The 6,974-nt window shown below is 42.3% G+C and overlaps 1 pseudogene; it reads right to left on the minus strand.

The window, feature by feature from the left end:
- Positions 1-2,272: 2,272 nt before the first annotated feature.
- Positions 2,273-2,620, minus strand: LOC149182651 (cysteine proteinase inhibitor A pseudogene; annotated as a pseudogene).
- Positions 2,621-6,974: the final 4,354 nt, after the last annotated feature.

Consider the following 6,974-nt stretch of genomic DNA (forward strand, 5'->3'; position numbering starts at 1 on the left):
TAGAGAAGAAGAAGTGAGTGAATGATGATCAACAATCGAAAGTCACTCCCCTCTATTTTGTGAGGGTAAATATGTCACTTTTTCATATTTTTACAAAGAAAATCCCAAAAAAAATTGCTTGAAGTTGTAATGTTTCAAACTAGGAAAAATAGTGCTATGCAAAGCAAACAATAAAAACAACACCATAATATTGAAACATTCAGTGCACACCCATAAAATGTCCAGGAATAACCAATGACTGAGCCAGTTTATTATAATCTGGGAGAAAAGTACAATAATGTGGAAGTGGTGCACCTGGGCTTGCCTCAATGGCAAGCGTGATCAAGCCTAGGTGGTAATATGTCAAGCCCAGATGGCACAAATCATTGCTACAATGCTTCCCTGCACTGCCCTAATGAAACTGTGTTTTCTGTTGCGTAGATGATGTTGGAAACCCCACCTCTGATGCTCAGAAAATTCCGAGAAATTAGCTCGGGCCTCTCCACCAAATACACAGAACAACCCATGAAGGAATTGGCCAAATGTTGACGTAGAAATTTTGGCTCGAATTCTCCCTAGCTCCTCTAGCTTTTGGTTGAGTTGGGATCCCTGTTTGGCCGCCTAGATCTGCCGGGAAAATTATGCAAAATTAGCCCCAAGCTCCTCAACCAAAACCCACCAAAACCCAGAAAGTGTTTGTAGTATTCCTAAGTAGCCATGGCTAATTGGAATATTCGGTTTTGCTCAATTTTGCCTTCTATAGTTATTTATAAATAAAAAGGTGAGGAAAGGGGGACATAACTCACTTTTTGAATAAAGTCACTCCTTAGTAGCACAACGTTGTAACTTAAAAGGGGAGCTAAGGGGGCCAAAAGGACCACGTAGAGAAGGGGGCCCACGTAGACACTTGGAGGGACTGTGCAGATGGAGAGGAGCACGTGGCAAGAAAGAGGCTACGTTGGAGGAGGTGGGCCTTAGGGTTTTCAGAGAGGCCAACGCTATAAAGGAGATAGGAGCCTCCTCATTTTGGCATTCGATTATGTTGCATTTGTGCTAGTCACTTTGACTCAGAGCACGCTGGCTATTTAGCTTGTCTGCAGCACTGTTTAGTGCATCGAGTGTCTCCGTTCAGAGATATCACCCTTAGCCACGGGGGACTTCGAGTGCCTGCTCGAGCAAGGTAGTTTCATCAGTCTTTTGCAAGAGGATCGATCTTTGGAGTTGAGGAGGAATTGAGCATTTTGATGACTGCGCAGTCTTGAGAGAGGAGGACGCAATATCTTTTTGTAGGAGCTTTGGATTGGGTTTATGTGGAGGATTTGAGTTTGGAGATTGAGCAAGGGATCAGCCCTTGCATATTGGAGGATTTTGGCAGAGTTTCGGAGTATTCTCTTCAGTGGCAGCGCAGAGCCTTGAGGGATTGCATAGATCCTCAAGGGGGTGATTTTCGGGGTCCAGCTATTTTAGAAAATATTTCTGGGCTTTTCTGGGTTTATTAAGCAGAGGCTAATTCTAGAGTTTCAACATTTTCTGAGGCGGGGAACAGCCCCAAATCCTCACTTGATTCCAGTAGTAGCAGCAGCACAGCAGTTCTCCAGCAGCTTGGACGCAGTTCAGAGAGAGGCCATTTCCTTACCATTCTGAGTGTATTTCTTCACTTGCCTTGTGCAAGTCGAGGTGTTATCTTTCTGATCACCTCTTGTGTTGGACACCTAATCCTAATGGGTTAGTGTGGAAGTCGAATGGACAAAAGTAGTCCAAGAGACCTTGGGATGTGAATCCCAACGCTCACATATTGTACTATAAATGTATATCTGATGTTAATAAAAAATGAACTCACTGATTTATCTTTCCTATTCTATGTTTTCCATGTGTGTTTAACATGGTATCAGAGCCACTTGTTTTTCTGTGGCCTGTTATGTGCATGTCAGTCCTGGCCCTCTGCCATATTCTTTTCCAGCGCTCCTGATATGCTGCCGCTGCCTTATAACGCCTTTGTCCTGACACTGCGCCCTCTGCTCTGTTGAATGTGCGTTTTGGAAATCTGAATATGCGTTTTGGAAATCTGAATGTGCGTTTTTGAAATCTGAATATGCGTTTTGGAAATCTGAATGTGCGTTTCGGTTACACCTGAGACTGCGTGCCTCTGCGCTACTGAATGTGCATTTTTCTATTGAATGCACCTGAGCGTTCATGCGTTTTTTATATTGCATGCACCATCCTTCTGCTCAACAGGTTCACCAGCAAAAGCACAAGCTTCTGTATAACTTCCAAGTCTTTGCCTCTGTAATCTTTAAGTTTCTTTACTAGAATTCTCCCATGGCTTCACCCATATTTTGGTCGCACAGAGCCTGGTTTCGCCGCCGTCCATTGTCTCTACTCTGAGGTAGTACAGCAGGCCTGAGACGACCTGCTCCTGGGCTTTCACCACCTTGGAAAATGAAATACTGGCATTCTGTTGCCTGTTGTATTCATCGATAGCAAAGCGTCCGAGGTCTTGAATCTCTTTGTTGTGTTCAAACCCCGGAATGTCGTGGATCCCTCCACTGGGAGTAGAAGCCTCCGCACTTGCACATAGACATCCCAGTAATAGTATGTACACCGCCATTGTTGTGATGTTGTCGTAGTCTCTCTTCGCCATTGTCATCGACATTGCTCTTCTTCCAGGCCAGCAGAATAGAAGGCACAACCAAAACTTTCTTGTTATCAATGCCAGTAGCTGTTTGCTTGCACTTGGGCTTATTCAGTGGAAAATGACAGTCACGACAGTCATGGTCAAACAGCGTGTGGACCGCCTTCATTGACAGTGGGTTGCCGGAAAGCACTGCATTGTCTGAGTATCGGTGGTGAAGGCTCTTCACTAATTGCTGCAGGCGGGGCTGATTCTGTGCTTCGAATATGGGATCCGCGTATGCCAGGGACTTTTACTCCCATTCTTCAACTGTCATCGCACAAATCCTGCGGGGGAGACATGTCCTGGTATCGATATTGAATGGTAACATTTGAATGCTGGGATGTAAGATGGTTAAAACCTTGAAGTCGAAGAGTTGAAACAATGGTTTGCAAATTTGAATCTTTGTGTTCAAATACTGGTGCGTTGGTTCATATATCTGATGTGAATGTATTCATGGTATGTTATATATCTTGATTGTTGGTGTATTGACAATTTTGATGGTATCACTGTGTTGCATAATACTGCGTTACCGTAACTGTTGCTTGGTTAACGCCTCTCCTTCCACACAATTAATACTCCTGAATCCTGACGTTTGTTTGTCATACCATCAACTCTCCGCCTCCCCATACCACTGGTCCTCTCCTCTGGTTGCTGCATCCTGAATACTCGTGGATCCCTATTGCGTTCATACATCATACTGATTCATCTGTACACTCGACTCTTGTCCTCCCATTTGGTGGTGCCACCATACCTTCCTCCGTTGCATATGTTGAACGCCGGTATACAAAATATACAACATCGGTCCATAATATAAACTATATAACGCGGTCTACCATCATACCACGTTGCCTTTCGAACACTGGTATTAAGAGAGCCAACGGTATTAAGAGGCCCGTTGATGCAGTTTTTGAGTCATTGTTTGGTGCAGTTTTTGAACGCTGTCCATATCTGTTTCCGAGTTGTCTATGCATTGTTCAGCACTAATAACTTTGGGGGAATAAAAACGATGGTACATGGAATCTACTTTAGTCAAATAGAAAGTGCCATGCCGCAGCAAACTGAGTTGAGAAGTTGAAACGAAGTCCTTTGCTCCGTACAGAGTTTCCATCCGCTTCAAGTTTTCCACGAAATCTTCAGAAAGAAACTCGTTACGAGAATCAAGTTTGTCTATGCATTGTTCAAATTTTATGTGTTCAAATTTTATGTGTTCAAATTTTATATGTGCTTAACATTTGAATCGCCTCGAATCAAAGCTGTTGGATGACGCGGAATACGTAATTGTTTATGTATATATAAACATGAACAAATGAACAAATCAAAAGCGCGGCCATGGATCATCAATATACTATGTATGTCAAGTCAGATCTCAACCAATAACTGTAAATAATCTGGCAGCTGAAAGCCTTGTGTGTCACATATTTACCCGAAAATGCCACGGACTTCTCACAAATCCGAACAGGACAACACCAAGAATATTTCTTGCATTATTTGATTAATTTCCAGCTATTCTATATGAAAAGTTTGCCATGATATGCATTTCTAATTGCATCAAATGGAAAGTTCCTATAGCAGGTTGTTAGCATAATTCAGTGATTGAGATTGGTCATATGGTTGATGAACTTCAAAAATAGTATAGTCCCATAAACATTGAGAGAACCGCGTATATATATATATATATATATATATATAACCTGACTTCACTGTGCCAGGATTTTTGAGATCAGTGCCGTATACATCCGCTCAGGGCTCGATGAATTCTATAACGTATATAATGCTCAAAAGATGCGCATTCTAATCTGGGGTTCCTTGTTTACCACTGATTGCACCTTCCCTTATAGAATTGTTGTTTGCCATTACTAGAAGGTGCCACTTTGCATTATTTTTCAAAATAACCAGCATCTCCATCTGTGTCATGTCCATTGGTATTTCGAAGATTTCCATCCTCATCCATTCCATCAAAGAACTGAGACATTTCTATTAATGTGGTCTGAGTTGTTAAAAGGGCATCCTCATCAATTGGAGGATTAATTGGAACGACAGAGTTCAAAGTTCATAAGCATTGGGGGCTATTTATATTCTTTAAAGTTGCGGTTATTTGGCATTGTATAAGATATTTGTGCAACATTGTCATTAAATGGAGCAAATTGATGATGCATTACAGTTACTAAATAGTCTAATCTTTTCCACTGTTGATGGGACAGTCAGAATCAGTAAGGATTTTCTCTCATAAATTCAGACATGTCTACAAAATGCACAGGAAAATATTGAGTTTTTGCAGTTGGTGACAAAGCTACAGCAAGAAGAATTACAGCAGTGAAGTCATCATTCTGAACCTGTTTCTGTTCAGAACAATGAAACAGACTCCCATAAACAGCAAAACAATATTGCTGAAGTTCATTCAGATCCAGTGCCCAATAAAGCAGCAATTGTACATGCAGATGCAGAAACTCAGTCTGCACTTCCCAAGCCCATCATCAGACCTTGGGAACAGCTTGTCCACAACAAGCACATAACTGGTCTTGGATATGACAAGGACTTGTCCTTTCATATTCCAGACTATGCCAAGCCCATTCAGTTTCAGAGTGCTGGATTCATTTATGACAGTTCACTTGCTCCTCATGACAGTTCACCTCCAGCTGCTTCAGATTCTGCCCCTCTTCCACAACAACAACAACAACAACAGATCGTGAAATGCCAACACTGTGACCGAGTTGGCCATCTGAAAGATCACTGTTTTGATCTTCATCCATGCAAGCACTGTCATAAAACCAGCCATTCTTCACACAGATGCTTCAAAAACAAACGTCCTGCAAGAACAAAGATTCATCTTGGATGGATCGCTTCTTGGCAATGGGCATCAACAGCCAAGAAGATATTCCAAACACACATCAGAACTTGTTCCAGAATATTGAACAGTCTTGCAGTTGATTTTCCTCCATCATCTCACCTTGTATCTGACAGGGGGGGAAATGATGGTCATCTACAAGCTTCAAAGTCACATCAAGCGAGCCTGAGCCACAACCTGCCACACCAGTTTCAGAGTTGTAGCCAGAGACAAGATGCCTGAACATGCCTTCAGTTGGCAATCTGGGACACTTCCTCTAGCAGAAGACTTCAGCTTCTTTCCAGTTTTGGAAGAGTTCCAGGAATTACAGAGTTGTTGGTCATCGTTGTTGGTCATCCTTAAACCATCACAGATTAAGAACACTTCCTCTAGCAGAAGACACCAGCCTCTTGCCAGTTTTGGAAGAGTTCAAGGAATTGCATTAAGCATTCCAGAGTTGTTGGTCATCCTTAAACCATCACAGGTTGAGACTTCCCTTTTCAGGTTGAAGTTTTACCTTTTATGCGGGGTGAGACCTCCCTTTTATGGTTGAAGGTTTCCCTCTTTAAAACAATAGGATCACTTCCTCTAGCAGAAAACTTCAGTTTCTTGCCAGTTTTGGAAGAGTTCCGGGAACTGCACTAAGCGTTCCAGTGTTGGTTGTCATCCTTAAACCACCGCCCTTTATACCAACATTTCATAGAGCACATTCAGCCTAGTGTTGTCATGCATTTTTTGCACATTTTGTATTACAGCTCTCTTCTTGGACTCATACATAACCCTTCGGATTAAGGGGGGGAATGTTGGACACCTAATCCTAATGGGTTAGTGTGGAAGTCGAATGGACAAAAGTAGTCCAAGAGACCTTGGGATGTGAATCCCAACGGTCACATATTGTACTATAAATGTATATCTGATGTTAATAAAAAATGAACTCACTGATTTATCTTTCCTATTCTATGTTTTCCATGTGTGTTTAACATCTTGTACTCTGTCCATTATTCAGTATAATAAAATGGCTTAGAATTTCTCTCTGCATTTCTTGAGTATCTGCTTATATTCCATGTATACATTATTGTATGTTGCACTACTGTTATTTTTTTGAGCTGCCCGGCTACTATACCACTTGTGTGATTTTCTCTTATAATCTTAGACAGAGTCTGGAAAGGGCCAGGTAGCCTCCAGATCTCGTCCTCTTTTCAGAGATGACATATCTGGTAAACGCCCTCCCAGTCCATCTCTGGTTGGAGTTTTCTTGTGTTTGAGGGATATCCCTGAAAAGGGATATTACAGTGGTATCAGAGCATAGATCTGGCTCAGCCTGTGGAGCTAGCAGTCTATGACACTGAGGAAGAAACCCTACATCTATTACAGAGGTAGGAAATACAGAGATATTGAGCATAGGTTGGATAACACCTACGGAGAGGGAGACTGTGTTCGGGTGGTGGACACAGAACAGGAGGAGCCTGTGGTGAACACAGAACAGGGGGAGCCTGT

The sequence above is a fragment of the Pinus tabuliformis genome, chromosome 3_2 (genome assembly GCF_031772625.1).
Source record: "Pinus tabuliformis cultivar Carrire ecotype Pingquan chromosome 3_2, CPIR1, whole genome shotgun sequence".
In the NCBI taxonomy this organism is placed as follows: Eukaryota; Viridiplantae; Streptophyta; class Pinopsida; order Pinales; family Pinaceae; genus Pinus; species Pinus tabuliformis.